Source organism: Rhinolophus sinicus, chromosome 4 (genome assembly GCF_057876585.1).
Source record: "Rhinolophus sinicus isolate RSI-liver-muscle chromosome 4, RSI-T2T, whole genome shotgun sequence".
In the NCBI taxonomy this organism is placed as follows: domain Eukaryota; kingdom Metazoa; phylum Chordata; class Mammalia; order Chiroptera; family Rhinolophidae; genus Rhinolophus; species Rhinolophus sinicus.
The window spans coordinates 20035601-20048121 of NC_142504.1; positions in this window are offsets into that span (position 1 = coordinate 20035601).

Genomic DNA, 12521 nt, shown 5'->3' on the forward strand with positions numbered 1-12521 from the left:
TTAGATTATGAATAAGAAAGAAAAGAAATCTAAACATGATGTGTCTAATATGTGAAAGAAGTTCCTGTTAATTCTGCGTCCCACCATATTTTGTTACAGTCTAATGTCTTTCAGATTTGGTTGTCTGCAGTCCAGATCAACAGTTATAGAAGATTCTTATAGGCATCAAAAGACATGTTTCGTGTAAGTGTGAGTATTCATGCATATGTGCAAGGGAGCCTGAAAGAATACTAAGCCTCCAAAATGAATAATTATACAAAAATATTTCAATATCTAGTGTTCTAAAATTTTTATACCCAATTTTGTATTCATTACTTTTAACCTTTATATGTTAAGTGACAGTGATTTAACCCCATGAGGGTGGAGTAAAGCAAATGACAATGTACCTGATTCTTATAATTTGTTACTTTGAACAGTTTAACTTACCTCTCTATGGTATGTTCCTTTACCTGTAAAATGAGAACATTAAATTGGGAGCTAAGTGATCTAGATTCAGTTATAAAATCCTGAATGTCATTGATACTGCTGTCTGTTATAAATAGTATAATACATCTGGAATCTTATTTACTTACTTGCATCTATTAAGAACTGTAAAAGAGTCCGAGATTTAACGTACTTGCAAGCTAACAAGTTAGTTTGCCACAAATTCATGGATGCTGGCATAAGACATGAGATTCCTACATCAGAGACACAGGACTTTTATTACTCACAGTACATTAAGCTGCTGGAGCTTCTTTGTGTTAGTTCCCATTACCCTGCAAGTCCCATGGGGATAATGCTGAGGGCCTGAAGTAGATTCTGTGCATGATACAAGCTTGCATCACAGCTATGTATAAGTCACCCTATGCTTGGGGACTCTATAATCATTTATAATGTACAAGCAAACTTGCCCAACGTTTGCCCCAGAGGGAGACATTATTACACTGGACAGTAAACAAACCTGACCTCTGCTGTGGAAGGAGACACTTTTTATTTTCCAAGGCTTTAGCTATGTAAACATCATTGAAAAGGTAATCTGAACCAAAAGTTGTGAGTGCCTCTTTTTCATAAGATGTGCAGAAATGCAAGAAACTTGTGGAAAATTGTCTCCAGACATCACCTCATCCCAAAAGATAAGGTCAATTAATATCCTCTGGATTACACAGCAACCTAGAATGCTTCTGCTTAACCTTCTGGGTCAGACTTACATTGTCTGACAGCTTACCCTAGCTTCCCCAGTTCCCATTTTCTCTCAGAGGCATTTTTCCCTAACAAAATCGTCACATTTTTAATTATGTTTAGGTGCCTTTTTCTTGGAGAACCTGACTAACACCGATACTAGCTGCAGTTAGATCTAATGGTGATGGTGAGTATTTTGACGGTTATGTGGAATGAATCTTGAGAATCAGGAAAACACAGGACAATAGCGACAGGTGGAGAGAACTGATAATATGTGAATCTACAACCAGTCAACCTGAAGCCAGAATCACGTTGGACTTCCATAGTCCATAAACCAGGAAGCCCCCTCTTTTCTCCCTCTCCTTTTCCAGCAGAGTGGGAACGTGGCCTATCTCCCTGCAGGAGAGCAGAAATGGTTGACCAGTTGCCTCTGAATCCCAAGCACTAGTACATTGCTGGTCATATAGTTGGTACTCAATACATATTTGTTAAATGAATGAAAAAGTTACACTTTTCTCTTTCTGCTTATAATCTCTAACCATTGTAAGGCTGGATCATTATGGAAGTATAAAAGATGGCCATGGAGCAAAGTGTATTCCTGTAGTCCAGGAGACCCACTGGCCAAAAATCTTTGTCCTGTTCCCTTTCGAATGCAAGCAAAGTGTCTGATAAATCACCCTTAGGAGAGAAGAGCACTTCTTAAGTCCAATATTACATAGTTCAGAAAGAGGCTTGACTCTCTCTAGAGCTATATGCCAATAATATTTTTTTTGTTTTACTTTATTTTTCAGAGCTACATCGTCTCGCCCCATTAAATTAATATTTTTTACCTTGACGGGCTCTGTTGGAACCAACAAGAATTTCAGACAGTACACTGAGTTACCTTCCCATACTCCCACATTATAATCTAGAATTATTTTCCCCAAGTAAATGAAGCCAACTAGTGAGATAGGAAAGTCATAGGCAGTTAGGGACAGGACTGCGATGGAGGGCACCAAGGCCCAGACATACAGTCTCAAAATGAGATGGAAAATCATGGCCAGTCAGGGATGCGCTGCGGAGGACCTCACCGTAAGGCCGAAGAGAACAGCAGCTGGCAGAAGAAAATAAAATGTAGAAAAGGGAACTAGACAGGAGGGGCTATCACGTCAGACTGCAGAGTCAGCCAAGATACCAGCTCAGGTGCAGAAAGGGGAGGCGCGGGGGAGCCCAACCAGCTCCTGGTAAACAATTTAAAGATTACGGATCCAAGGGCATGTCATCTCTGCTGACTCAGCTTAGTATGCAGGGTATTGGTTCGGATCCTCCCTCTCTTTGGAGAGCTGTACCCTTGCACTTTTTGCTGTTGCAATAAAACTGTATACTGCTTCAATTTACTTCTCTGGGTCTTCTTTCTCCTCTTGAAGTGTGTGAGGCCACGAAGTCAGGGCGCCAGGCATCAGAATCCTATACCATTTGGGGGCTCGCCCTTGGGATTGACAGGTAAATACTATCTGTGCCTTTCTAAATTGCCCACTCAAGCGGCCTTCATCATTTCTGTCTCTTTCTCCTATCACACAAATATTGGGCCTCCCTCAGCCAGTGAAAAGCAGCTAGCATGGCTGCCAATCTCTAAGACTTGGAGGACAGGTCTCCCTGGACCGGGGGTGGCTGTTCCCCGGATTTACATTGGGAATGTTGGCCATCTGCTGCTGGTCTTCTCTTTCTCCGCAGGGAGGGAATGTCCCTGGCACGTGACTTGGACTGCTCCCTCCCATACTGTCGCTTTTTTTTAGCCTTTCCTGTTTATGCCATTTTGTGAGACGTTGGTCCAGGTTTTTCCCAGTTAGGCCACCTCACCTGCCTGGCACATTATTCCCAGGGACATCTGAGGGAAGAAAATGGACCTTTGCCTTTACCGCACTTCCTTAGTCTCCAGGCACCTTCTCTTCAAACATTTGACAGAATTTCTCCTGGAGCCCCACTGGGAACTCCTCCAGGCCCTCAATCACGGTGGCGTTGCCTGAGGTTCCCACCCAGCACCTCTGTCTTTTCTGGTCCCTGGTCCAGTCCTGCTGCTCCAGCAGCAGCTGTCGCCTGGTGGCCCTGGTTCACTGGGGCCTCCACCCAGGGGGACCTGAATATTTCCCCGCCTTTCTCCTCACCTGTTTTTGCTGTCTCTCTGGCAGAGTCCTCAAGGTCACCCCCCCCCCCATATCCCTGACTCCCTCTACGTTAAGGAATCCTCTTTCTTTGAGGCCTTTTGAGGCTTTCACCAATTTACCTCAGCCCCTATTAGGACTGGGACTCTAGAGTCCCCCTCCCTCAGACTCTCCCCCAGACAGGACCCCTCCCTCCAGGCCTGGGCCATTTACACACTCATCACCATTCTCTTCAAATGGAGTCCCTTTTACATAGATTGCACTGTCAATTGCAGGGATGCCCAGAGTCAGGGCTTCCACCCATCCACCCTGAGAAGGCCCATCGTAGGCCAAGCATTACATAGGTCTCTATAATGGGTGCAGGCAAGCACTCACTGGGGCCTGGGTCAGGCGCCCAGGTAAGCATGACTAATCCTGGCAACCCGTGGCCCCCCAGTGTCTAGCTCGCGGTCATGCAGCGGGTTAGACCCACAGGACTAGAGGACACTCTAAGCATAGTAGTGGGAAAAAAGAGCAATAATGAGATGCCCTTTCCTCTTCTTCCTCCCTTTCAGAATGGGCAATCAGCCCCCAACCACCTACACCCCCCTGAAATGCATCTTGAGACATTGGGATAAATTTGATCCCCAGACCCTGAAGAAGTGGCATATGATATTCTTTTGCTCTGAAGTGTGGCCCTAATACAAATTAGAAGATGGGGAGACCTGGCCTCCTGAGGGAACTATTAATTACAATACCATAATACAATTAGACCTATTCTGTAGATGAATATGGGAAGGAAAATTCTGAAATTCTATATGTTCAGGGTTTTTTTTGCCCTGAGGGATGATCAAAACTTATTCAAAAAATGTAATAATGACCCGGCCCTTCTGGCCCTGGTCTCATGCCTCCTTTCACTGAAAGTTTCTCCGCCAGACAGAACACTTTCCCCCTCTCTTGAGGACGGGCTACATAATGCCCCAGAGGTGTCTCCTTGATCCTCTCACCTCTCCCTCCCTCTCCAGGGCTGACTTGTCCCTCAGCACCCTCTTTCAATCCTCCTTCCCCTAGACTGCCTGCCTGAGGCCACTATGCCCAACGAACAAATATCTTGCCATTACAATAGATGACAGGAGAATTTGGCCTGGTCTGGGTATGAGTCTGTTTCTCCCTACAAGACCTCAAACAGATAAAAGGAAGTCTTAGGAAAGTTTTCATATGTCCCAGACAAATACACAGAGGCTTTTCAAAACTTAACTCAAATTTTTGAACTCTCATGGAAAGCCAGTACGCTAATCCTCAATCAGAGACTTACCAGCTCTGAAAAACAAGTGGCTCTACGAGCCGCCGAGCAATTCAGGGATGATCAATTTTTAGTACATCATGAGGAACAGACAGGACTGGATCCTGTCAGGGAAGCTTTCCCCACAGGAAAGCAGGCAGTACCCACCAATGATCCCCAATGGGACCCCAATACCACCATGGGAAACTGGCACAGGATGCACTTTCTGGCATGCATTCTGGAGGGCTTACGAAAGACCCGTGCTAAGCCTCTCAATTATTCCAAACCCTCTACCATCAATCAGGGGTCAGACAAAAATCCCTTAGTCTTTCTAGAGAGTCTCAAGGAGGCTCTGATCAAACACACGCCTATCAGGCCAGACACCATGGAAGGAGACACAATCCTTAGAGACAAGATTGTAACTCAGGCTGCCCCAGATATCTGCAGAAAGCTACAAAAATTAGCTATGGGGCCCGAGGGCACATAGAACAATTGGTTAAGGTAGCCAACCCTGTGTTTTACAATCGAGACCAGGAGGAAGCACTGAATAGAGAAAAAAAGATAAAAAAGAAAACAGAGATGCTCATGGCAGCCCTTCAGGCTGCTGCCCCACAGGAGACCAGAAAAGAAAAAAAAAAACGTTTTACTGTTATCAATGTGGATGGTCTGGGAACTGGAAAACAGAGTACTCCCAGAGACAGCACAAAAACCACCCCGACCAAGTCCCATCTGTAAAGGAGACCACGAGAAATAGGAATGCCCTAGGGGGTCTCAATCCCCGGAACTAGCCACGCCCAGCCAGACCCTCACACAAGACTGAGGGGGCCCAGAGCTCTTAACACTGGGTCCCTCATCTCATTTGCCCATAAGGACCCCTGAGCTCCGGGTACTTCTGAAAATAGAGGGCAAGCCTGTTGACTTCCTCCTAGATACAGGAGCCACTTTCTCTGTCCTCCTCTCTAACCCAGGGACACTCTAAAGTCGCTGTGTCACCATCCATGGGGTAACCAGAAAGCCAGTCACCAAATATTTCTCACAACCCCTAGGGTATTTGTGAGTTGACCTATTGTTTTCTCATTCCTTCTTGGTCTACTGGAGAGTCCTACCCTCCCCCCCCCCCCCACTTGGGAAAAGATCTCATGACAAAACTAGGGACCATAGTCCTTCTGGCCCCTGAACAAATTCCCAGCTGCCTCCCAGACATCGACCCTGAGGTCTGGGCCGAGCCTGGAATAGTCGGCTGTGCTCTAACGGCCACCCCAGTCCATGTTTACCTCAAGGACCACCCCCACACGTCTCCCTGCAGGAGGCAGTACCCCTTAAAACCTGAGACTCGACAAGGACTAATCTCAGTTATTAATAACCTTAAAAAGACAGGGACCCTCAGAACTTATAACAGTCCTTGTAACACGCCGAAAACCCAGAGGTTGGTGCAAGACCTCCAGTCCATCAATGAGGCGGTCTCCCCATACACCCTATGGTCCCAAATCCTTACACACTTTCAGTTCATATACTTAAAGAAACTAAATGGCTCCCTGTCTTAGACTTAAAAGATGCCTTCTTCTGCATACCCTTAAACTCTGAGTCACAATACCTTTCTGCCTTTGAGGACCCCGAAAGCCAGACCTCGCTGTTCACTTGGACGGACGGTCCTTCCCCAGGGGTTTAGGTACAGTCCTCATTTATTTGGACAGGCCCTCTTGAAGGACCTGTCTGACTTTTCCTCTGACCAGTGTACCCTGCTACAATATTTAGATGATCTCTTGTTGTGCGCTCCTTCTGAGAGCCTTATAAGCCATGGAATAATTGCCCTCCTAAACTTCCTGGCTACAAGGGGTTATAAAATTTCTAAGGCCAAAGCCCAGATGTGCCAGACCACAGTCAAATATTTGGGCTTGATGCTTTCAGAGCAACAGAGAGCCCTAGGGCCAGAAAGGTCCAACACATTTCTCCCATACCCTCTCCCCAGGATTCTCAGGACTCTCAGACAACTTAGGGTTTTCCTTGGCATTATAGGATATTGCCATCTATGGATTCCGGGCTATAGGGAAATAACCAGACCTCTGTACCAAATCATCAAAGACACACAAGAAGCCACGACACACTTGGAACATGCTTGGAACCCCGAGGGCAAGCAGGCCTTTAACCTCCTGAAATAGGTCTTTACTAACTGCCCCGGCTTTGAGACTCCCAACCAGGGGACCCTACAGCTTATATATCACAGAGAGAAAAGGAATAGCACTGGGAGTCTTAACCCAAAAAAAGGGCCTGCCCAACCACAAATAGGATTTAAGCAAAGAGTTGGACTTAGTAGCTCACAGGTGGCCCACCTGCCTCCTACGGTTGCAGCAACCCCCCTCCTAGTACCCAAGGCAAGACCTCACAGTACACACCCCATACCACATTCAGGGATTACTAATACTGAAAATAGCCACTGGCTCACCTTTTTAAATAGTTCACCTTTTAAAATACCAGGCCCTGCTGCTAGAAGGCCCAATAACACAGATCAGGATGTGCTCTACCTTAAACCCTGCCACCTTTCTCCCTGAGGAAGACACAAAACACGTGCACAACTGTCAACAGGTATTAGCACAGACCTATGCGGCCACGTGGGACTTACAAAATATACCCCTAGACAATCCAAAATGGATGCTCTTTACTGATGGGAGCTCATTTATAGAAAATGGGGCCCGCAAAGCTGGCTATGCCACAGTCACTTTACATGAGACCATAGAAGGAAAGGCCCTGCCCCTGGGATGAGCGCCCAGCTACCTGAACCTGCTGCTCTCAACCGAGCCTTGGAACTAAGCAAAGACAAGAGGGATAACATATTCACTGACTCCAAATAGGCCTACTTATGCCCATGGAGCCATCTGGAAAGAAAGAAATTTCTTAACAGCCACTGGACTAATTCCATTAAATACCATCAGGAGAACAATCTGTTACTCCGATCAGTACACCTCCCCAAAGAAATAGCAGTCGTTCATTGCAAGGGACACCATACGGGAAACGATGAGGTTTCTGAAGGTCACCGTTTAGCAGATCAGGCGGCCAAAAACGCTGCCAAACTAGTTCCTACAATGGCTCCCCTAGTCTGGGACAGCTCGGCAACACATATCAGGCCCCAATACTCATAAGAAGAAAAAAAGTGGACAAGGAGAGGGGCTACACTTACCTGCCTACAGGATGGCTACAAGGTGAGGGTGGCCGTCTCCACCTCCCAGCAGAAAATCAGTGGAAAGTCCTCAAAACCCTACACTGCACCTTCCATTTAGGGCGGGAAAAAACCATACAGATGGCTTAACAGGTATGTACAGGCAAAGACATTCATAAAATTATAAAAAACATCCTTGCCTCCTGTGATGTCTGCCATAAAAACAATCCCCTAACACATTCACACACAACCCTGGGAATACAAAGACAAGGTAAATATCCAGGGGAGGACTGGCAATTAGATTGCACCCACATGCCCAAGGAAAATATACAAATAGCTCCTCATATGGGTAGACACATTCACACATTGGGTTGAGGCCTTTCCCTGCTGGACTGAAAGAGCTATAGAGGTAGTCAAAGCCCTAATCACAGAAATTAAACCCAGGTTTGGTCTCCCCAGGTCCCTCCAAAGCGACAATGGACCCTCTTTCAAATCCGCAGTCACCGAAGGAGTCTCTAAAGGCTTGGGAATAAATAACCATCTCCACTATGCGTGGAGACCCCAGTCCTCTGGCAAGGTAGAAGAGACCAATGACTCTATCAAAAGACATCTTCGAAAACTATCTCAAGAAACTAGCCAAAGATGGACCACCTCACTCCCTATAGCTCGCCTTCATATTCAAAACACCCCAACAGACAGGGCCTAAGCCCTTCTGAAATACTCTATGGTAGACCCTCCCTAACAAATGACCTACTAGCAGACCGTGAAACCGTAGAATTAACCCAACATGTGACCTTTCTAGCCCAATTCCAACAGACCATCCAACAGATATCGAGATCACAACCCAGAGAAAAAGGCACCCTCCCACCCCTGTTTTCTCCAGGGGATGAAGTTCTTATTAAAACCCTTCCCTCTTTATCTCCTAGTCTAGACCTGGTCTGGAAAGGGCCCTACACGGTAATCCTCTCTACTCCCATAGCTGTAAAGGAACCAAAATTTGACTTCTAGATCCACCATTCCTTGATAAAACAGTGGAATCTGGAAGAACCGGCGTCCTCTATGGGTCCAGAGCCTGTGAGCCCTTCAACAGAGCCAGTCAATTACTCCTGTGAACCTTTGAAAGATCTAAAGCTTCTCTTCAAAAAGGCCACCAACAAATCAGATAAGCTCTGAGAAATGACATCATCCATATACATAAACCTTTACTTCTAATTCTGACAACAATTCTCCCAAAAGGATTTTCAGATGTCCTATGCCCTTCCAAAAAGATGAAAGTGTTTGGGTTTACTTAGCCAAACATGTAATGAATGTATCTGATTTCTGTCTCACCAGAGGAACCTAAGTAGAGCAAACCTTCACCTCCTGCCTAATAGGAGTTCGCACCCCCTTAAACCATATAAAAAAACCATACTATCTTTCAGTTTATTGATAAACCCATTTCTTACTCTGACATCTATAATTGGGGACCCGTCAGTTCCCTAAAAGACAGGAGCATGTTTTCCTTAAAAATAACAGCTGCAACCCTGACAGAAAAATGTGTCAAATTCACCGGTTGTTCTAACCAATGTTTTAATCTTTCAGCCAATATCAGCTTAAACTGCAGCTCCGCCACCTCTGTGAGTTACGCCAATGCATGTGTCAAATGACCTGCTGGATGGTTTCTTATTTATGGAAAAACTGCTTGCCCCTATGTTCCAGCTTACAGCACCTAGCACCGGGGGACCTTGCTCCCTCGGGAGGTTAACTGTCTTTGTATCTCACAAATCTCATCAGGCTAGACACCACAGGAAACTTACTCTGGACTCCAGCTGTAATAGTGATGGACATTTGTTCAGCCCAGGTGAATATGTATCATTATCTCTTTTTGTAGTATCAGCTATGACTATTGCCTTAAATATAGAGCTTAGCCAAATAGCCTGCTCCGTGGCAAAGGCCCTAAATGCTACTTCACAGGCCATCCATGCCATTGGACAGGAGTTAGGACAAGTCAGAAAAGCAGATCTTGAAAACAGAGCTGCCATAGATTGTTTACTCTTGAGACATAACCGCAGATGTGAAGAATTTAAAGGATTATGTTGTTTTAATCTCTCTGACAACTCACAGTAATTGAAGGCAAAGTTAAACAGATTCATGACAGTGTCCAATATTAAACAGAGAGAAGGGCTTTTTGGCTTTGATCTCTCTATTACTTCCTGGCTTCCCAGTCTTACTGGGCTAAAAGAGCCATTTCTCATTTTTCTCTTATTCATTGTTATAGGGATTATATCGTGCTGTTGCTTACAATGTATCTCAGCTTGCAAATCGGTTCAAGCATCTGCAACAACTGGGCCATAGGATGGAGACCACCCAGCTCCAGATAGTCCTGAATATAAAATCTCACCAAAATTCACCCATCTACCACGGACCGCTGGACCACCCTCTGACCCATACTCCGCCCCTTCTCAGTAGGGAACAGCCAGAGTGGTCTTCTCCCCCTTTCCCTAACGGCAGTTAGGGTTACGTCTTCGGGTGGGGGGGATTGAGATAGGAAAGTCATAGGTAGTTAGGGACATGACCACAGTGGAGGGCACCAAGGCCCAGACAAACAGTTTCAAAATGAGATGGGAAAATCATGGGCAGTCAGGGACACACAGCGGAGGACCTCACCTCAAGGCCAAAGAGAACAGCAAAATGTAAAAAAGGGAACTAGATGGGAGAGGTTGTCAGGCAGGGACTCAGCTCCTGCTAGAATGCAGAACACGGTGAGGCCAAAAAGGAACACCCACGGAGCCATGGATAGGGGAGTCATACCACTATATTCTCGCTGGCAGCTGGGTTGGAGATACGGGAAGAAGGATCCACACATCCGCAACTGGCTGTCTGCTTCTCTGCCAACCAACCCACTCCCCCAGCGCAGCCACGGCAGTTATATCAATGGCCAATGGCTAACTGGCGACAGCTGATGGCCAACTAGTCACAGCTGATGTCCATCTACTACCTGAGCCAGCACCTTCCCAAGTGAGGCCGACAGCCTGGAAACTGCTCTCTGGGACTCTGTCCCCACAGGGGCTATCACGTCAGACTGCAGAGTCAGCCAAGATACCAGCCCAGGTGCAGAAAGGGGAGGCGGGGAAGCCCAACCAACTCCTGGTAAACAGGTTAAAGATTACAAATCCAAGGACATATAGTCTCTGCTGACTCAGCTTAGTATGCGGGGTATTCGTTCGGATACCCCCTCTCTTCGGAGAGTTGTACCTTTGCGCTTTTCGCTCTTGCAATACAACTGTATACTGCTTCAATTTACCTCTCTGGGTCTTCTTTCCTCTCTTCAAGTGTGTGAGGCCACAAACTCAGGGCGCCGGACATCAGAATCCTGTATCACTAGAATTTACTTAAGATTTTTAAAAATATAGAGAGAGTGGGAATAAAAGTTGCTTTAAAAATTTAGGGCTGCTATAGCAATTCCAGAACAAGAATGTAGCTGGATTCAAAAAATATTAGAAGTTACTGGAAAGTACCAATAGTTTCTCTTGATCACTCATAGGCTTTCCCTACAGACATTTTGCAGCCCCAGCCAGATGGAGAGAGGTTCTTTGGCTCAGTCCCAATGGCAGATTCTTAGCAGAAAGAATGGGGGCCAGTCTGGAGATGTGGTCCACTCCTAGCATTAACATGGCTGCCTGGCACCCAGACTTGTGAGAACCTGTAAGGACTTGTAAGAACAAGTCCCCCAAAGGGGGATCGTTGTTATATGGCAGATACTTCAAGAGCTAACTTCTACCTCTGGTACTCAATAAACATAATAATTTCATCTTAAGAAGCATTTGAAATGGTGAAATTTTGTATTTTTTCTTTCCCCAAAGAATTCTTGACTGACTTGCATCCTTTATGCAGTGAAAAAGGCACGAGAGGGAAGTAGCAACATTTTAGTCATGGAGAATCATCTTAACTCATATATTTATTATTAACATCTGACGGTACCAGCAAATCACAAGCTCAGGCTACTGCTAAATGAATCAGTCAAGTTGGGAACATACAGCTTTAAGAAGATGTATGTTCTGTTTTTATAACCTAGCAGTAATATGCCTGTGTCATCCCAAGGGGTCATAAATGGTGGGAGGATTAAGTGGGGCACTTATAAATTTAGTAAGCTGTAATTCTGGATGTTTGTATTCTATTGTATGAAATACATGGCCCATCTATTTCCTCCCTTCAAAAATCATAAATTTAAAAAAATGGGAAAGAATCCATTTATTTTTGAAGTCCCTCTTTAGTTACAGGCAAGCCTGGGGCGGCAGTTTATTCCAGTCTTCCCATTCAATTGTTTGATTCTGCCTTCATTGCCCCAGAGGCTGTGGCTTGTGCACTGGCACACTGTTTATTGTTCTGTGCAAGAAAAACAAATGAAAACATAAAGAGGGCTGCCAAAGTGCCTTTGTGGATGCAGTCAGCAGATTAAAGAAAAGCTAAGAGAGGTATTGTTTTCATGCAGCAAAATGTTGGAGATTCTGTATATTTTTACCAATCCACATGTGACAGGGAGAGAGAAATATGTGCACACAGCCTAGATTGGGGTTCCTTTGTTAACTGTCTCTACATTTGAGTTTGATTTATTTCAAAATATGGAAAGCCTGTACTGCCAACACATTTAAGAAACAAATGGTGAAAACGTCTCCTTGGTCTCCAAAATGTCCAGAATGAACACTTCAGAGGCAGTCTTGGACTAGACATGACTACAGCTCAAACGAACAAAAAAAATCTATGGCCAGCTTTATTTTTGGACAAACTCTTTTTTTGTCTTGAAAGTGATTATGTATCGAGACAAATT